The 20,606-nt window shown below is 39.2% G+C and overlaps 1 protein-coding gene across 9 annotated transcripts in view; it reads left to right on the top strand.

Annotated features, from left to right (window-relative positions):
- The first annotated feature begins 4,042 nt into the window (after positions 1 to 4,042).
- The window catches only part of Erbin (erbb2 interacting protein), a 115,717-nt gene continuing 99,153 nt past the window's right edge, over positions 4,043 to 20,606 (top strand). For all 9 annotated transcript variants that reach the window (XM_063258261.1, XM_063258265.1, XM_063258264.1 and 6 more), the window contains exon 1: positions 4,043 to 4,512. The gene's annotated coding sequence lies outside the window, so the exon portion shown is untranslated. The remainder of the gene's footprint in view (positions 4,513 to 20,606) is intronic.

Genomic DNA, 20,606 nt, shown 5'->3' on the forward strand with positions numbered 1-20,606 from the left:
AATCTTGTTATATGGCAAATTTATAAATTAATCTGTCTCACAGATATGTATAGATTTGAAAAACAGGATCTACAAGATCCCATACCATCTTCATTTTCAGGCATCTACTGGGTATCTTAGAACATACATATGTGTATATGAGGGGACTACTGTGCTATGAGAAAAAAGAGTGAAACTTTAATGAAGATTTTCATAGACAGAGGCAGACTTACCCTGTGATTCATCAAACATTACTAAAAATGTGCTTGAAAGAAGCATAAGGGAAGAATGATTCCATTCTTAAATACAAAACGTCATTTGAGGCTATGGGCCCCTTTGTCTCACAGTTGCCACCCTGACCTCTTGCCCTCTCTATCAGGGTGCTGAAATAGAATTGAAATTAGGAAGTCAAATCTCTTTTAAAAACACATATTCACATGCATTTTGACCTAATTAACTTGGTGCTTCTAGACTTCTTTTGAATCTAACTCAATGCTAGTTTGAAGATTCATTTTTCTCAAACATTGCTTTGATTTTGGAAAACTAATTTTCATTGCTATAAGTTGGGAAAAGGAAAAAAAATGATTTCAAAATTTTCCCTATCTTCTGCTACTTAGGTCTCACCAGTGCTCAGGCACAGCACCTTGGAGGTGTGGGGGAGTCACTGGGGGAGGTTTGTTTGCTTGTTTACTTATTTACTTATTGGTTTATTGAGACAGGGTCTCACTGTGTAGTTCATAGCCCAGCCTGGGCTCTTACAATGATCCTGCCTCAGCCTTCCCAGTGCTGAGATTAAAGGCATGTGCCATCATGCCCAGCTGAGTTTCCTTTTCAAAACACCGGATATACTCTCCCTTAGCAAAGGCACTTATTTCTGATGATTACTAAGTATGTTCCCTGGAATGCTTGAGGCTTAAGGCTATCTCTTAGATAAAGTGGACTATCTTCAGCAGTTAGTCCTTTCTTGAGCCCTGGTTTTGGAATGGGAATCCCAAAGAAAAGATACCCTGCTTCTTACAGAATTTAGTGAGTCATAGCGGGAAAATGCAGCTCTATTATCAATAAACATATATTAAGGTTATTCCCTAAGATGATCCTAGAATTCAGTTAATTATTACAGAATCAGAGTTAGGCAGACTTGTTTAAGGTGGGAGTTTAGTTCTCTATTCAATCGTAAATAAAAAGTTCATCCCATCTTTAGTTCAAGGTCCATTTGGAGGATTTTCCAAAGGAAATTAATCTGTAAAGCTTGGAACAGAATGCCTTCTAAGAAGGAACTACTGGATGATTTGTCTGTATCTGTTTGTGCTGCTCATATGAATTAGGACTAAGTAGTCACTGATGAATCACAAAGATGAATCATTATTTCTGATTACTGAATACCCTCATCATATAGTTGTCATTTCACAGATACAGAATTCCTGGGAAAGTAATTTATTAAAGAAATATTGACAAAATAGGTAACTGTTGACAAGGGTATCCAGGTTTCCATTCTCTTAAAACAAGTGATTTGGGGATCATTTTTACCATATAAGTACAGACTTATTTAACAGTCAACTGGGGTCATTTTATTGCCTGTACTCCATATATTACTTCAAGGAATGAGACCACACTTCCCTCTCCTGTTTCTTCAGCGTCAGCATATGTTATCTCTATTTTTCCCTCCCATCAAAAGCGGCTTTAGAGAAACAATCTGATGAATTGGGCATAAATAACCATTCAGACTTTAAAATATTAGCTTTCTCAGGATTATGGATTTGTGCTAGAGAAATAAACTCAGAGGGATAAAATGCCAACAGCAGAGGTCGAGGTACTGTGGGAAGAGGTTTGGTGATAAGACTTTTCTAGCCTGAAGATTACAGACCCAAGTATGAGTTAAAAAAAAAAAAAACAAAAAAACAAACTAACAGCATGGGAAGTCTTAGCCTAGGGTTGATATTTAGCCCTACTCATTCAGATTTGGAGGGTTGGGTTTATTTGAATTTATACTGCCATTTCCCTCCACCCGGCACCCGGGTGCTGGGAATTCAATTTATGGTGTCGCAGTAAAAAGGGCCTTTAACTGAATCAGCCTGAGACAAGATGCAACGCAGGAATTCTAAAATCCAGTGGTCTCCCATGATATGGAAGATACTGCACTTTGAGATGCGGTAGGTGAGTGAGTCTTTCAGCTCCGGGCTACGCAACTGAATGTTGATGAGGCTTAAATCATTTTGTGGAGTAAAATCTTTCTCATTACCATTAAAAATAGCCTGTACAATTCATTAGCTTTTCACACAAAGGTTAAGATTCATATTCACATAAGATAGCCACCAAACTTTGTATTATTGGTACACCTGCCTGTCATTTCCTAACTTCTAGCTAATGCTCTTATCTCTGATTCAGCCCTGAATAGAACATTTCGGTATTGTAAGTCTTCAACTTATATTCTGTGCTAAGGAACTGTTAATTCCAGCAGTTTTGGATGTAGTTGAAACGCTTCCTTCTCCTTTCAAAATAACTTCAGTATCTCTGAGGTTAGTTTGTCACTACTGGAAAACTCAGGTAAATCATTCCCTAGGGTGGACTTTACCAACTCTTCTCTTTGGATGCAAGCCAAAAATCATCTGTATGCATAAAGCTCTTTACTCAAACTTGGTAATAAATTATCTCTGGAACACAGATGGAAGAACTTAACCAGTGACTTCAGGGACCAAGAGACTAATTACCCTCAGTATACACAGTTAAATACAGCAGAGTGGGGGTGGAGGATGATTTGCTCTATCTACTAACTCTGTTTCTTCTCTGAGTAAAACAAGGACGTCTTGTCTGTTAACATATTTAAAGCAAGAACTGCAAAAACTGCAATGTTATGGTTGAGGCTTTCTATGCCATATGTGTTGACAGAATGCTTAGGAGACGCTCTCCGCAATAAACGCAAACCCTGCCAGGCTGAAGGATTGGGCCAGCGCAATTCAACGACTGCACCACGGACTCCACAGGGGCTGGAAGTCTGCGTCGCTTTTGGAAAGGACTCAATGTCTCCTCTAACAAAGGCACTATCTTGAGGCAATTTCGCGGGCCATTCCCCCCGCCCAGCGCCAGCTTTGTCTCCCCGCCGGTGCGAAGCTGCGCGAGAGAGCTCTGGGCCGGGGCTGGGGCCAGGGCGGCTTGGGAAGCTCCGCCGCGCTGTCGCGGTGGCTTCCTGCAACCTGAGCGATCCATTAGAGCCAAAGAGCGCGGCACCTGAATGAGATACCTGCTGCCTTTAAATCGGGGCTGGACTGGAACAACCTTTTGCACCGATTACTGTCGTACAAAGAAACTCGATAGGCCGGAGCGGCCGGCGCCTCCTCCCGCTGGCCGGCGTCGCCTGCGAGCCCACTGCGAGGCTCAGGGCCCGGCCGGGCCTCGCCGCGCCCCTCCCTCCGCGCTCTCGGCCCCCGGCCCGCCGCCCCGCCACCCCCGCCAACGTCGCCGCCCGCCCCCGCGCGCTGACTGGCTCGCGTCGGCCCTCTGCCCGGCTGCTGGCAATTGGGGCGCAGCCGGCGGGAGGCCGCCCCGCCCCCGCCCTCGTCGTGGAGCCTCCGCGCAGCCTCTTCCCCCTCGCCGCCGGGGCGGTGGCGCTGTTGCCGCCGCGGCCTGCGAGGCTGTGACTCCCCTCCACCGCGGCCGCGTCCCCCCTCCTTTCAATCCGCTCCCTCCTCCCCGCCCCTCGCGGTCTCTCGCGCGCGTGAAGGTGGCCCGGCGGCGCGGTGCGAAGCCTCGGCCCCTGCCGCGGCTCCTCGAGCGCCTGAGGAGACCGGCTCGCCGCCCGCCCCCACCTCCTGAGCTGTGCGCGGAGGGACAGCGGCGGGAAGACGGGAGAGCACACGAGGGCGCGAGGGGAAGGCGGGGACGGACGGGCGGGCGGGCAGGCGGGCGGCCGGGGGAGGGGGCTGCCTTCGAGCCTTCCCGGCCCCTCGGCTCCCAGTGCCGCTCGGCGAGGCGGCCGCGACGCCTGCGAAGGGCGCGGCAGGCGCTAGAGACAATAACCTCCCCGCCCGGCTTTGGGGGCGGCGGCGGCGAGGAGGCGGCGGCCTAGCGCGGCCGAGGCTAGCCGCGCGCCGGGGCAGCATCTGGGCCCCCAGGGTCGCGCTGCGCCGCCGTGGGGAGCCCGCGGCCCTCGGCGGCCACTCGTCCCCTCCCCCTCCGCGGCGCGCGCCGGGCTGTTTTTCCGGGTTCCCCTGGACGGACTGGATCCTGCTTTTCGCCGAGGCAGGAAGTGAGTTTCGCACGGCAATTCCGGGCGGTGTCACGAGTGAAAAGTTTTTTTCCTTCCTTCGGCGGAGATCCTGGTTGGGGCTGGGAAACTCCTGCAAAACTCGAGACCAGGAAGCCAGCCTGCGTCCCAGCCCCCACCAGAGCCTCCAACCCGCGAACGGCTGGCGGCCACTCCACATCCGCTCGCCCTAGGGAGAAACTCGGCTGGGTCCTAAGTGACTCACGAAGGGAAGGAAATCATGTCAAGCGGAGCCTTGAAAAAGCTGCCCTGAGACGCTGTCCGACAGAAAGGTAATTACACGAAAAGTGTCCGCAAGTCACAAAGTTCTTGGGCCGGAAAGCAGACGGTACTTCATAGTGCTTTTCACTTTGCCGAAATTACCCTGAATTGTGCTTTTTTTCATGCTGGAGTGGATTTAACTTTGCGAGGTGAATACTAGAACTGATTCTGTCCCCTTTACCATCTGGATTTTGTTTTTTTAAGAGGTTGTAAGAATGTGGTGGGACGAAAAGTTGTCAGCAACCCGAATAAAGAGCGCCTTTGTTCAGCCCAAGATCCAGAAATCGTAGTTTTCCAGGACGTATACGATGTATGTTAAGTTGCTGAATGTGGCAACTTTTGTTTTGGAAGAAAGTTTGGTTTCTACCGCGAGTGCTACTGCGTTTGACATGGCTGCCACATTTATGATGATTGCCGATTATTTTGGTTTTTTGCGTTAATCGTACACGTACAAGGCCCTTCTAAGTATTATTTAGTCAGATTTTAGAAACGTAATTGGACATTCTTAGTTGTTTTTTTAGGGCGGATAATAGCTTTCTTCAGTTATACCTATAGTGGTTAAAATGCTTGAGTAATCGAAAGCAAGTACTGTAGTGTGTTTGGTAGGCTTGTAACTGATCTGTTAAGAAAAAGGAGATTGTAAGGGATTACAGGTTAAGAGAGAGGCATGATTTAAAAAGCAGTGCGCACCTGTAACTAGTTGATTTGTTAGAGTTTCTGTGCAGTTTGGAACAGATTATATAAGAAAAGTAAATCGGTTAAAACGATTTTTTGGTAATCAAATTTATTGTAATAAGAAGCTGTAGTTGTGAATTGCACTTTCCTCATTCCTGTGTCGGCCCTCCTGTTTTTGTTTGGTTCTGCTTAATAAATGATATAGGTACTCAGTGTGCCGGCAGGAATTCGTGAAGTCTGGCAGACATTCCACCAGTCAGAGCCGCGAACATTGCTGGCCCAATGAGTAGTCTGCACGGAACAAACTAGTTTTGATTGCAGGAAGCCCAAACTTTTTTCTGCGATGGTGTTTTTTTTTTTTTTTTTTTAATAGTTTTTCGCAGTGCTTTTGTGGTAACGAGAGGTGGAAGATGGTACAGTACCTTTGCACAGGTATTAAATAAATATGATATTCTGTTGGTTTGTATACTTGGATGTTTATAGTTAATCAAATGATGTCAAAGTAATTACCGGAAATTTGAAGAAAAAGTTAATTTTCTTTAGGTGAAAGAGAAAAGTAGGTATTAAAGATCACGATCAAATTTCACAACGTCTATGCTGCTTTATCTTAAGTGTTTTAAAAAGAGGATCTTTTAATGATTTATTACTGTTTTTGTTTTGTTTCTAGAGCTTGTTCTCTGGAGGTTTTTGTTTTTAAAGTCCTTGTAAAATTTGTGAATCATGAAGTAATTCCTGTTATGTTAAACTAGCTTTATCAAGGAATATACAGCACGTCACATGTACTTTATACTTTTGGGACATATCATTTGGAAGCAGAAGAGGTTATTAGGTATCTGAAAGAGGGAAACAATAAATGACACTGAACTTCAGTTTCCTTATATGGATTGTACTTGGCCTCAGAACAACAAAGCCATAGTAAAGCAAGTCTTTTACAGAGAATTACCACTTTTCAAAGATGGTTTCTCAGAATTAGTAAATTTCATATTATTTTAAAAAAATATTATAGGAGTTGAAATAGACTAAATCTCTGTTTCTAAAGGCCATTCTTAATTTTTTCATGAAAGGTAGTGTGTAGTAGAGTCTAACATTTTCAGAAGCAAGATGTTCACCTTTGTAGTTGTTTTTGGTTCTTTTTTTTCACCTTCAATAAGGTTGCATTTCGTGGTTTACTTGAAATTCAGTTTAGCACTGAATTAATGAAAAGTTTATATACTACCATAGAACTGTAAATACTGTTAAAGCCTTATTTAAAATGTGGGCAAAGGTTTGAAAAGAGGCTTTAAAAAAGTTAAAATACTTTTGATGGCTTCAATATTGGTATATTTTAGTATTGTACGACTTCTTATATAAAACAAAGAAACTGTCCCCCCCCCCAAAAAGAAAATACAGAATACTTCCAAAGTGTTTGCTTATGTTACATAAAATGTGTGGCGGTTATCTTTGTAGGAAAGTAATGAGTTTTCAAAACTTCACCTAATTCAAGTACTGTTATGAAGTCTTGCCAGTTGAGGTCAAATTGTCATTAACTTTATGTTTAAAAGCTTATAGAGGTTAAAATGTGGAAACCAACTTTTTATTGTGTGCTGTTAAGTGATAACTGTATTTACATTACTAGTATATTAAACATTAAATCTAATATTCTGTTTAGACATCCTTGTTATTGAGCTAAGGCACTTTAAAATTTCAGAAAATTAGGCCCATATTTAGGCATTTATTTGAAATAGTTGCTTATAGATAATTCAATGTAGAGTGTAAACTGCTTTTGTTGTAGAACTAGTGTATGGCAGTATTTTGGATTATGCATATTTAAAAGATTTTGGGTAGAGGGCTGGGGATTTAGCTTGGTGGTTTAAGCACTTGTTTGGTAAGCGCAAGGTCGTGAGTTTGATCCCCATACCAAAAAAAAAAAAAAGGATTTTGGATAGGAAAGTAATTTTGTAATTGCTACTTAGCCTCGTTCTTTTTACCTAGCCTATGTTGCTTGCATTTTCATTTCATTTGTTTTAATCATTCATTTTTCTATCTGCTTTATTTATTTCTGGAAATACCTGTGACAAACCCGTAATGATGTCTTTTCCTAGGCCAGGTGTGCTGGCATAGGAATAGGATGAGGCAGGAGGATTGCTGTGAATTTGAGACCAACCTGAACTATGCAGTGGGACCCTGCCTTAAGAAAACCACCCTTCACCATTGTTGCCATAGAAAATATATGAATTAAGATTTTGAATTATCTAAGTAAATTGTTTTGTCATTGTTGCCGTCCACTTCTCCTTGTTTTTTTTCTTCCACATTATTTTCTCTTTGGTTGCCTATTATCCCTAACCTTTGGACCATGCTACGCCCAGTTTTTCAGTTTGGTTTTGTAATAGTAAAAGAGAAATCTTGGTAGTATTCAGCTTTTTCTTCTAATTCTATTAGCTTCCTAATTTTATAGTCAGCTTCATTTACTTCCCTTATTTTTTATATTTATCAGTTAGGTTTAACGTTTTGTCTTTCGCCTTTTCAAACTTTATTTGCTCATATTTATCATCTCAAAAATACTGTTCAAAACATGCAGTAGAAAAAGTTATTATAACTGCAAAATATTGTAAGTGAAGAACACACTTAGTAGCTGAGTGTAGTGGTGCTATAATTCCAGCACTCAGGAGTAGGAAGATCAATTCCAACCTGAGCAACAAAGTGAATTCAAGGCTAACCTGAACTGTGTAGTGAGACCCTGCCTCAAAAAGAAAAAAAAAAAAAAAAAAAAAAAAGGAAAGCAAAAGCAAAAACAAAAGAGTGCACTTAGTACAACTAAACTGACATAGTTTGGCTTAGCCTACCTTAAATGTTCCTAGGACACCACCTGTAGTTAGGCTAAATTACCTAACAGAGCTTGTTTTATAATATGGTCGAACATCTCATGTAGTTGAATACTTAAAAAACTCTGGCAGTCCTGTACACCGTATAGTGATTGTTGAGCCTTGAGATCTTGTGCTACAGCTGTGAGAAAGTATGGTATCTTGGATTGGTAGCTAGGGAAAGGATCAAAATTTGAAGTATAGTTCCCCTGAATGTAACTTTTGCATCATTGTAAAGTGAAAAAAAAAGATCAAGTTAAACTATTAATACGTCAGGGACCATTTATTGAGTAGTCTGGGTTGACTTATTTTGAGGAACAGTACTTTGTATATTTCAATTGTCTGTTGGAGGATTGGCTCTATACTATGTTATAATATATAGTATAATTATATGACATTTGTAACAGCTGGGAGGACACTAGTCTCAAAGTTTTTGGTCTTAGAATCCTTTAGTGTTTACACAGATGGTTGAGAATCTGTAAATGCCCAATACAGGTGCAGGTTTTGTTGGCAGATAGTTTCAGTTGACAGTTGGTTGAATCCATACATGTGGAACCCATAGGATAATGAATTTTTACTGCAATTTAGTAAGAAGAATGGCAGTTTTGTATTTTTGCAAGCCTCATGTTTAACTTAACAGAAAACAGCTCAATTTTCATATCAGTTTCCTCATCCCATATGTTACAGTATGTTGTTTTGGTTGAAGTTTGGGAAGGAAATCCAGCCTTAATCAGGTATATGGGTAGAAAACGGAAAAATATTGTCATTGTCTTTTTAGATAGTTGTAAATAGTGTTAGATACTAAAATTTGACAAGTACTTGATATACCAGATTTAACAAGTAATACAGTAACTTTGCTTTCTTCCTCTTCCTCTTTTCCTTATTTATTTATTTATTCATTTATTTTGGTACTTGGGACCCATTTCAAGGCTCTTTACCTCTGTGCTACATTCTCAGCCTTTAAAATTTTTTAAATTTTGAGACAGTTTTGCTTATCTCAAACCTCTGGTACAGGATTGCAGGCATGCATCTCCCATGCATCAAATGTCGATGTCCGCTCCCGGCCGGCAGGAAAGACACACGACAAGGTCTGGCGGTGGTCAGGCTTTTCTTTATTCTCAGGCAGAAACCAGGGAGCAAAGCTGTCAATCTCTGCAAGGAAATTTTCTAAAGTCTTACGCCCCACCTTGAGGTCCTTGGACTTTAGGAGTCTCCGAAGGACCAACACCAAGGCTGTGTATCTTTACTTGGCATGTTTCCCATTTTTAATATATCTTCTGTTATTTTTACTTCTATGTTTATGTTTTACACTCTTTTATTACCTTAAGTTCTGGTGTTATGTTTCATACTCACCGCGTGAGGCCCAAGAAACCCGCCACTTACGCGTGAGGTTGAGAGGAGTCTACAAACCCTGTAGGTGCGCGCCACCCAGGGCCCAGGCTTATCCTCTACTCACCTGTCCTGCAGCTGCAGCACTGTGTAGGAGAATGCAGTCCACCGCCGCGTCTCGGGGTTGATCAATCCCCGTGCGGGCCTCCAAATGTCCCAAGTAGTAATTGCTGAAAGGTTAATTTCGTTTTTGAATCTGAAATCATATTAGTGAAATTATTATTTCTTAATTTTTTCATTAAACTCTTTATGTTTCTTTTGTATTTTGCATGTATCTTTTACCCACTTAAAACGGTTTTATAACATATATTGGTCATTTGGAAAATACTGGTGCATTGACTTACACATATTTTCCAAATGTTAACGCATTTCATTATGCATTTACAAGCAAAAATAAAAAGTTTACAGTTTCATTATAGATATACTTTTTATTTTATTTTTTTCAGTGCTTGAGATTGAACATAGGCAAGCACTATACCACTGAGGGTCATCTGAATCCTTCACTTTATTTTTAATTTTTATTAGTTATTATTTAATTTTTAAATTTAATTAAAGATACTCCCAAGAACAAGTAGCATTTAAAAAATAAGTCTGGGAATACACTGTAATGTTCCATATAGCACTAATAGGGTTGATTGACTTTGTTCTTGGTAAGGTACTTGTATTGCCAACTGTTGAATTTGCACTGTCATTATAATTTTGTTTTGTTTAATTTTGAGACAGGTTCTTACTGTGCAGTACAAACTGGTCTTGAGGTCACTTTGTAGCCCAGGCTGGTCTTGAACTTGCCTTGATCTTCCTGCCTCAGCCTCCTGAGTGCAGGGATTACAGGTGTGTGCCACCATGCCTGATTTCGCACTGTCTTTGTAAACTGTTGATATAATAGTACTTTTTTTCTTTCAATACTGGGATTGGCCTTGTGTGTGACAGATAAACTCTCTATGATTTAGCAACATCTCTATTTTTATTTTGAAAGAGAGTCTTGCTGGAGTGTCTAGGCTGGCCTTAAATTTGAGATTTTTCCTGCCTTGACTTCTCAAGTAGCTGGGATTCCAGGTGTGAGCCACTATCAGACTGATTTTTTTTTTTTTAGTTGTATTTTTTTGCCTACCTGTAACTTAGAGTCTCTGAGATACTGATTATTATTTTAACATTGTTTTCTGTTTCCTCTAGTTGAAATTTGATTTTACTGCGCTTTGTATGTTTGTTATACTTTTACTTTTTCTTCAAATGTGAGATTTTTCATGGAAGTCAAAGTTTCATATTATGCATGATTTGTATTGGTCATTCAAGTGCCCTTTTGTAGCCCGTACAATACTTGGTCTTGTTGGGGAATTTGTTAGAAGAGGAAAGGGAGAAGTATTTAACTAATGTGTTTTTCCTTTAGGATATATTGATAGCTTGACAGCTTGACTTTTTTTTTTTTTCTTTTTAAAGTCTCACTTTGTAGTTCAGCCTGGCTTGGAACTCACCATCTGGCCCAAGGTGGCCTCAAACTTGTGGCAATCATTCTGCCTCAGCCTCCCTAGTGCTGGAATTATAGGCTGTGCCCAGCTGCATAGATTGATTTCTTAGTACAGGTGTTTTCTGTCCTTTAGGAGATACTCTTCTTATTTTTACAGTGAAACTGTCTACGAGATCTTCCACAATTCAGACACCTGTACTAGATCTTTAATTATTTAGTGTTCTAGTATGGTTTTATTATCTGGTTGATTGACTGCTGATGACTATGAGGGCAAATCTGTGGTTTAGGTGTCACAGGGAGCACACAAAGCTGTTTCTGTGATGATGTCGTGAGTTGTATGAGGTTTTTTTGTTTTGGTTTGGTTTTTGGGACAGGTTTCACTGCACAGTTCAGGCTGGCCTTGACCTCACTTTACACCTCAGTCTGGACTGGGACCCACAGCATTCCTCTTGCCTCAGCCTCCTGAGTGAGTGCTGGAATTACAGGCATGTGCCACCACACCCTGCCCAAGGTTTCTTTTATTTTTTGTGGTTTTTTTTGGGGGGGGGGTCTAAACTAAAACCTTAGTATTCTGGTTTAATTGCAGGGTTGGCACTTTGTGATAAATAAGTTGGTTTGCGGTTGTAGTTTGGACTTGTCCCTAAAAGGTTCCCTATCACTGCTCCTGTGAATACCTGAAACTGCAGATGATATTGTCACTGGCTAGCATGAGTCCTTGCCTTTACTAATAATGGGTATTAAAACAGAGGCACAGATTGACAGAAAAAAGCTTTAATTAGAAAGTAAGAAAAACTGGTGAGGGACTTTATGGAGATGACAAAAGATCAGGATGACCTTTAACAAAAGTGTAAGAAAAGTAAGAAAGGACTCTAGCTTGATCAACTGCGGGAGAGGGGTGGTGCTGTCTGATAAAGGGAATCAGACTGGCCCACCTGCAAAGGTAGCTGGGCAAGTTTTAAGGATTAACTGGTGGGCTCATATCCAGTTGGTCATTGTCTTAGTCCTGGTTTCATAGCTCTAGAATCCACATGGCTTTAGGGACAGTTCCATTCCCATGAAATGGATGTGTTGTGGTTTCAGTGGAGCTGAGCTCTGCTTTTCTTGGATCTACGTGATTACGAGTTTAGTACAATTTGGAGACTTGCAGACATAATTTGTCAATTTGTTTGTGGCTGTAAACGTCTTATCTTCTTGTTCTTGGTCTTAAAGGGGGATGAATTGAAATTCAGCGCTAATCAGTTTTTAGACTGACACTCCCTAAATGATAAACATATGTTTATGTAAAGCTGAGAAGGGAGTAGAGCAAAGATTTACAGTAACAAAGAATACAAAGTAAAAGTAAAGTCTTGTTATGTTTTTAGTTATCTACTGGGTGTATATTTGTAGGCCCAAGTGGAGGGTCATGGGTTTTTAGCAAAAACTTACCTTTACCCTGAGTGCTTTAAGGGAAAAAACAAATCAAGCTTTTTTTAACAGGCTAATGGCTGAGGATTCTGCTTATCTAGCATTACAGTTAGTGGTCTCTGTCATGACTGCTGTCAGCTACCAAACCAGTGGAATTTGGTACATTTCCATAGTAACTAAACTGTTGGCCACACATCATGGCTGTAACCCCCTCTTTTTTTTAGCACTTGGAGTGGAACCCAGGGTGAGTTCCCTACCTTGCCATGCAGTGGCTACAATTTTTGCAGTTTGAGGTGCTACAACAAAAAAGTAGCGCAATTGGGTTTTTTTGCTTGTTTATTTTTAAATTTTGAGACAAAGTCTTGCTGAGTTACTAAATTGCCTGCGCGCAACTTACATCCTCTTTCTTTAGTATCTCAAAGTGCTGGTATTACAGGTTATGCGCCAACATGCCTGCCTTGAAAGTCCATTCTTGCTGGGCCTGGTGGTGCGTGCCTATCATCCCAGCACTTGGGAGGCTGAAGCAGGAGGATTGTTGTGAGTTCGAGATCAGTTTGGTCTACATAGTGAGTTTTAAGACCAGCTTAAGTTACAGATTGAGACACTCTCTTAATAAGAAAACAAAACAAAACAACCAACTGAAGATACATTCTTAATGTATAATTTAGGATCCTCAAGACAGAAAAAAATGTTTTTCATTCTTTAAGTTGAAAACTTGAACTTTAGTACTTAAAGAAAACACTTAATGGTTTTTCTTTGGCATATCTGAATTGCCAGCATTGCTTGTTCTTTGGGGTCATTATTAAGTAAAATAAAGGTTACTTGTATGTAAGTACTGCAGTATCTGTGTGATTGATACTTAACCTAAGTGGCTATTAAGTAACTAATAGGTAAGCAGTGTATTTAGCTTGGCATAGGCTGGCTAAAGGAATGGTGCAGGACACAGTTAGAAACTTACGAATTGTTTGTTTCTGGAGTTTTCTATTTAACATTTCAAACTGTGGTGGGTCACATCTGAAACTGTAGAATGTGAAACCCCAGATAAGGGGTATTACTACATTGCATTTTTTCATCCTCCTCTCCCTCCACCTGGTTCTCAAATTACTTCCTGTTCTTGTCTGTAGGTTACCCTTTCTACATTTTCAGCACTGTTCCCAAGTTTAATTTTTCTTCCTTTCAGATTTTAGTTTTGGAGACAATAATAGACCTACATAAAAGTTGGGACCATTTTTGTTGTTGAATCATGATGTCTTATCACCTTGAAATACTTCCATCTTTATGTCCAATAAACAAGAATATTCTCCTGCATTCTCCTGCATAGTAACATCTTAATTTTCAAACTCAGAAAATAATACTAACCTCTAAACTTAATTAGTTGCCCTCAGTATTCCATTCTGTTGTCCTTTTGTGTGTGTGTGTGTGTGTGTGTGTGTGTGTGTGTGTGTGTGTGATATTGGACACTAAACCCAGGGTCGTTATGTTGCATTAGGAGAGACAGGTCTTAGTAAGTGGCTAGGCAGGACTTGAACTTGCAGTCTTCTTGCTTCAGCCTTCTTTTATTCTTCAATCTGGAACAATTTTTGTTTTTAGTTTCAAGATGTTGATACTTTTGAAAATTATAAGCTTATTTAGTAGAACTGATATTTTTCATGGTTAGCACTTAGGTTAGATTTTATGGTTAGACCTTAGGCATGGTTATTGTAGATGTGATGCTGTATTCTTTTGTGTTTTAGCAAGGGGCTGGAAATTTTGCTTTGTCCTGTTACTGGTATTCTTTTTAGGTGATAGCAAGTTATGATTGCCAGATTTTTCTTTGCTCCAGATATTTCATCATTTGTAACAGATATTTCAGGGGTTAGGTACTTTGAAACTATGTATTTGGTTCCTCTTCAGATTATGTAAATATTTACATGTACGTAGATATGTGGTTTCCTACTTACAGAATTATAATCCATTATCATATGTGTATGTATGTTTTTGTGTATGTCTGAATTTGGATACAGGGTCTTAATATGTAGCCCTCAGACTTGCAGCCCTCCCCCGTCAGCCTTAGTGCCATGAGCCACCACACCAGCCATTATTTATTTTGATGCTCAAATTGTTACTGATTCAGCCAGTGACAACTCCTTCCAGGTGGCTTACTTTCTTTTTGACATTTTTTTGAGTATTTACATACTTTTTTAAAGCACAATAAAATATTCTAAACTTTTTATTCTTTGGTTATTTTTAGTGGAAAATGGTACTTAGGGGCCAAGGTCCAAGAACTTGTGTTTATTGCTTCTCAGGTGTTGCTACCTTGGACTCTCTTGGGGTAATATTCTCTAGGGAATTCTCTAGGGAATATTTTTATGTATGCAAACATAGTTACATTTATATTTGTATATCTATGAGAAAATGATTTCAGAATATCCCCACTTGTAATATAGCACTACAGGATTTGTTCTAGGAGGTTTTTTCTTTCCCATATTTGAAACTTGTCTCCGAGAGTGAAAACTAGTTTTTCTCTCTCTCTCCCTTTCACTTCATGTGTGTTTATGAAAGCAGACATTTTGAGCTAGAAGTCCTTGTAGTACAATAAATAAGTGATACAAAGGCTGAAGTATATTTTTAAAAAGCTTTCCCTTTATAATAAAGTGCATTAAGTGAAATAGTTCTTTCCTATGTAACTCAGGATCACTCTAAAAGTTGGATTTCAGGGGTTTGTCTGTGTGCCTGCACATGTTTGCGGTGCCCCATAAATATGCCAGGCAAGTGTTCTCCAACTGAGCTATGTCCCCAGCCTGAATCTGGTAGTTTTATCGTCTACTTTGAACAAAGCCCTTTGAGGAGATAAAAATGTAAGTGCTGGGATTTTGGTACAGCTCTTTTTTTGTATTGAAATTCTGTTGTTTGTACCATCCCAAAGTTTGGAGCACATATTTATATTCCTGATGGTAGTGTCCTTAGACGGCAAACTGTAGGTCCATTTTATACTTTGAGGTGAGATATAGACAGATAGAAATACATTAGAAGTGGTACAAGAAATCCATAACCAACAATGAATCTCCTTGTCAAGACTGTTTCCTATGCTAGAATAAATTGGTTTGACTTTTCAACCCCTGGAGATTTTGGAAGTGATTTAAGAGACATAGTGAGATGTTTTTGTGACTAGATTTACTTTCAGTCTTGTAGGGAAAGATAAAGATCCTGGCAACATCAGATGAATCCTTTGGGTGACCTGTTAATCTTTGTGGACTTCAAATACAGAATAGCAGGGACTGTTTATATTACATGCTGTTTGACTTGGTTGTGGATATCTGATAGCAACCTAGTGTCTTAATCTGCTTGTCTTAGTTTCGTTTTACTCCTCGCTGAGACAAAATACCTGTTGCCCAAAGGTAAGCAAGGAAAGGTTTATTTCTTATAGTTCTCGGGGGTTTTAGTCTATATTCATTTCGCTTCAAGACAGGGTTCCAGGCTGGGGATTTAGCTCAGTGCATAAGCACCTGCCTGGCAAGCAGGCGGTCGTGAGTTCGATCCCTGGTACTGATAAAAATGAAAAAGACAAAAAAAAAAAAAAAATGACAGGGTGGCATGGCAGGGTGCAGTTCATGGCCGTGGCAAACAGCCAGGCGTAAACTGGCAAGAGAGAGAGATATACCTTTTTTCCCTCTTTACATCGTATCCTGGCTCCACCCCCTGGGGGAGTGTAACACTCACACCACCAATCCAAGTGCTAGACAGTGAACCAGTCACAAACACTAGATTTGGTAGAGTCCATAATTGCATGAGTCTTGGGGGGCCACTGATATAAACCATGGCATTTTTTTTAAAAAGGATTTCTAAGAGAGACCTTAGGGAGTCATTTTCCTGATCTTTCTAATGTTATTGAAATAAATACAATTCTATCTTGTGTCTATAGAGTGAGATAAGAGTAGGATAGGAAGGCTAGAAAAAGGAAAGCAGTGATGTGCTTTTGATAGGCAAAGACCTAAAACAATTACCGGAGGTTTTTTTCTGATCATAATTTCAAGTACTGTACAGAATTATATAACATAGAAAATGAAAATTCTTCATATTGATCTCTCCCAGGAAACTACTGTGTATAAAAATGTTAGATGGCATCAGGTTCCCTTTGAGGAGTGTTACCAATTTTCATTTTACCAGTAGTATATAAAAATACTTGTGTACATTTTATAGCAGAATATCTATTAGTTGTCTTTGTTAGTCTGTTTCTTTAATGAAATGCATGAGACTGAGTACTTACCAAGAAAAGAGGTTTATTTAGCCCAGTTTTGGAGGCTGAAAGACCAAATAGCATAGTTTTGATTCTGGTCTGGACCCCTTGACTGCATTGACCTTATCGCTACAGTGCAGGAGCATGTGCAAGAGAAAGAGAGACCTCATGGCAAGATAGGAAGCCAGGTAGAGATTGGAGTCATACAATCTCTTTGGAGGACATGCTCCCAGTTAATGAGAGTCCTTCTCGCTGGGCTTATCTCTTTTTTTGTGTGTGATGCTGGGCCTCAGACGTGCTCTACCACTGAGCTACATCCTTAGCCTAGGAACCACCATTTAAAGATTTTTATGCTACCACCCTGTGGACCACACTTCAGCCCATTAACCCTTAAGGTATAAATCACAGCATTGTCTTACAATACCGTAAGACAATGCAACCTGAGTAATACAGTATAGTATAGTGTTAATACCTGTGCAACCTGAGTAATACAGTATAGTATAATGTTAAGAACATAGACTTTGGGCTGGGATTTAGCTCAGTGTTGTAAGCACCTGCCTGGTAAGCACAATGTCGTGAGTTCGATCCCCAGTACCAAAAAATACGAAACAAAGCAACAACAAAAAAACCCATAGACTTTGGAGGCAGAATGCCTCGATTTACATGCACTATTTAGAAATACTATAATGACATCAACAAGTTAAATATAAGAATTCTTTTTGATGTACTGTGTTTGGATGCTGTGTTTGTTCTACATGGTTTTTATTGGTCCATTGCTTATGACATTAGCTATACAGAAGTTTAAAATGTAGGGGAATCCAATTTGCAGTGCTTTTGCTTTTACTTTGAGATAGAGTCTCACTAAGTTGAAATTTTCATAATTTTTTCTAAGATTTTTAAAGAAAATTTTGTATAAGGAAATATCTAGCTTTACTGTTTCTAACCACTTGTAACCCCATTTGTTGACTAGGTACTCTTTTCTATTTATTTTTTATTTTCATTAGTATCAGGAAGTCTATACCCTTATTCCATTCTAGTTTGAAAGTCTCACTCAGTTGTCCAGGCTAGCCTTGAGTTTGTGATTTTCTTGCTCCAGCCTCAGGAGTAGCTGGGATTACAGATAAGCATCAGCATAACCAGAACATCAGTGATATTTATGATTTTCTATTTGTTATATCCATTTTCTCCTTGGTATGCATATGTTAGGGTTGAGATATAAAATGTACCCCAAAAATTTTATATGTTTAGAAGGCCGTTGGATCGTCGAGGTACTTTGTTCATCAGTGGATTTATTGATTGGTGAATTCAGTTGTCTAATGTACTATTAGGGGTGTTGAGCCAGAATGGGGGTGAGTCAGCAAGGGGGAGTTACCTAGAAGGTTATTTCTTGGGCTCCTCTGTTTGCTCTCTGCTCCCTGGCTGCCATGGTCGATCATCTCCCTTCACTGCACCCCTCTGCTGTGGTGTTTCTGGCTTGGAACCAACCATTTATGGACTGAATCATCTGAGGCATGAGCCAAAATAAATCTCTCTTCCTTTAAGTTGCAGGTATTGGTTATACAGTATTGCCCCAGTGACAGAAAAGTGACCAGTGTAGCATATTTTTTGATCTTTTCAGTGAGTATGTGTTTTTGGTTTAGTTTATTTCTAAATAGATTCTGAAAGGTAACTGCTAGTATGGGTCTCTTTCATCAGTTGTACTTTTATGTGGCTATTTAAATGGAGGGAAGAAATTGAATTTTTCATGTTTGTTACCTGTAACATTGTACAAAGACTTTTGAAAAATTTCTAGTATTTATTTGATATGCTTGTATTTTCTAGCTGTAAAGTTACAGATTCATTAGTAATATGTTTTATTTTTGATGAATTAAAAATAGTGTATTCTAATATTTTATACTTTAACATATCTACTAGTAGGTGCTTTTATGAATAGTTATTATAAACTGTTTTTTGCTGCAGAAATCTTTCCTTAATTTCCTGCCATTGCTTTATATAAATCATTGAATATTATGATAACATTGTGGTTAATTTATTCTTCATTAAGGGGATGGGAGTGGTTTTTACTGCTACCCACAGTGTTCCATGAAATCATGCTGCCCTTGCCTTCTCTAATATTGTCTGGCTGTGGAAATAGAAAAAGGTAAAAGGAATTTACAAAATTGAATATTCTTTGTTTTACAAAGAAAAATCCTAGGATTGATTCTGTTAAGTAGAAGTTTCCCCGCCATTTTTTTGCCCATTAACTCCCCCTTGAAAGCTATCTGAGAAGGACCTTTTGAATATTGTTGTTACTTTATGATTTTTATTTATTCTTAAACTAATTATAAACGTTTTCCTTAAACTGCTTGATATTTACTATAATGCAGTCATGATTATATGTATATCATGTGTATCATTAATTTTGATCTTTAATTACAATAATAAATGCTCTTGTGTAATTTACACATAATGTTTCATGAGATCTTTGTCATTATATCATCTATAGTCTTTCTTAAGGAGTTAATTATCAGTTTACATATTTGTAAATTGTACATTGTAGAGCTGGGTATGGTGGTGCAGGCCTATAATTTCAGCACTTGGGGAGGCCGAGTTAGGAGAATCACTACAAATTTGAAGCCAGCTTGGGCTACACACTGAATTCAAGGTCAGCTTGAGCTACGTAGTGATACCTTCTCTCCAAAAAAAAAAAAAAGTTACTTTCCATATTTAAGGATGGATAATAACTTGTATGTACTTCCCATATTTTACTTATACATTCATCTGTAAATGGACACTTGAGCTGATATTATATTTTAGATATTATGAATAGTGCTGCTATGAATGTGTGTGTGTAAATACTTCTTTGAGGTATTGCCTGCAGTTCTTTTGGGAATATACCCAGATATGAGATTGCAGTATTTTATAGTAATGCTGAATTTCATTTTTTGAGGAACTGCGATATTATTTTCCACAGTAGCTATATCATTCAACATTTTCACCAACAGTACACAAGGTTCTGATTAATCTACATTCCCAGCAACACTTAAGTTTCCTGTTTTTTGGAGAGTAGCTGTTGTGTTGGGTGTAAGTGGTATCTCAGGGTGGTTTTGATTTGCATTGCCTTAATGATGTTGAGCTTCTTTTCATGTGCTTGTTGGTTATTCTGAATATCTTCTTTGGAAAACTTTACAGTTTTTGCCCAATTTTAAGTCAAATTGGCTTTTGTAAGTCAATTGTAAGATGCTCAGCCATTCAATTTAAAACTTAGCAAAACACAAGACTTTATTGTCTTTGAATTGTTCTTAGATATTTTGGTTACCTGATTTTTTCTTTTTTAGTAAAAAGCAAAAATTTTAGTAGTATTCTCCCCCCCCCACATACACTATAAATATTTCATTTTGGCCTTTTCTTTGGAATTAAACTTTTTATTTTGAGATTTACATACAGTTTCAAAAACTACCATGGATCTAGTGTGCCTTTTATCTAGTTTATCCAAATAGTAATATGTTGCAGAATTATAGTGTTTGATAATCATGATACAGAATAGGTCCATCATTACAGAGATCCTTGTTGTCTTTTTATTACTGTCAGACTCATTACCCTCCCATAAGCTCTTCTCTCTCCATTTGTCTTTTCAAAACTGTTACATAAATGGAATCATAGAGTACTATATGTAATTTAGATTTTGCTTTTTTCCTGTGGAGAGTCATCAGAGTTGTTTATAGTTAATGGCTTGTTTATGTTTGTTGCTGAGTAGTGTTCCATAAACTTGAGGTACTACTGGTTTAACCATTGTACATTGAGATAGGCCTTTTTTTTTCCTTTTCCACCTCTCTCTATTTATGCAGTTAGTTTGCTGTGCCAATGGTTTGTTTTTTGTTTTTTGTGTTTTTTTTAGATAGGGTCTTGCTGTGTATTTCAGGCTGGTCCTGACTTCACTATTGTGCCCAGACTGGCCTTAAACTTCTGATGATCCTTCTGCCTCAGTCTCTGGAGTGCTGGGATTACAGCTGTGCCTTACCATGCCTGGCCTTGTGCCAGCTTTCGAGGAGGAATTAAAAACTGTACATGTATATTTGTATGTAATATATATATATATGTATGAGATCTTTTTAAATGACACATCAAGGACAGTCT

The sequence above is a fragment of the Cavia porcellus genome, unplaced genomic scaffold (genome assembly GCF_034190915.1).
Source record: "Cavia porcellus strain 051 isolate PalLab524CR breed Dunkin Hartley unplaced genomic scaffold, mCavPor4.1 scaffold_11, whole genome shotgun sequence".
Classification (NCBI taxonomy): domain Eukaryota; kingdom Metazoa; phylum Chordata; class Mammalia; order Rodentia; family Caviidae; genus Cavia; species Cavia porcellus.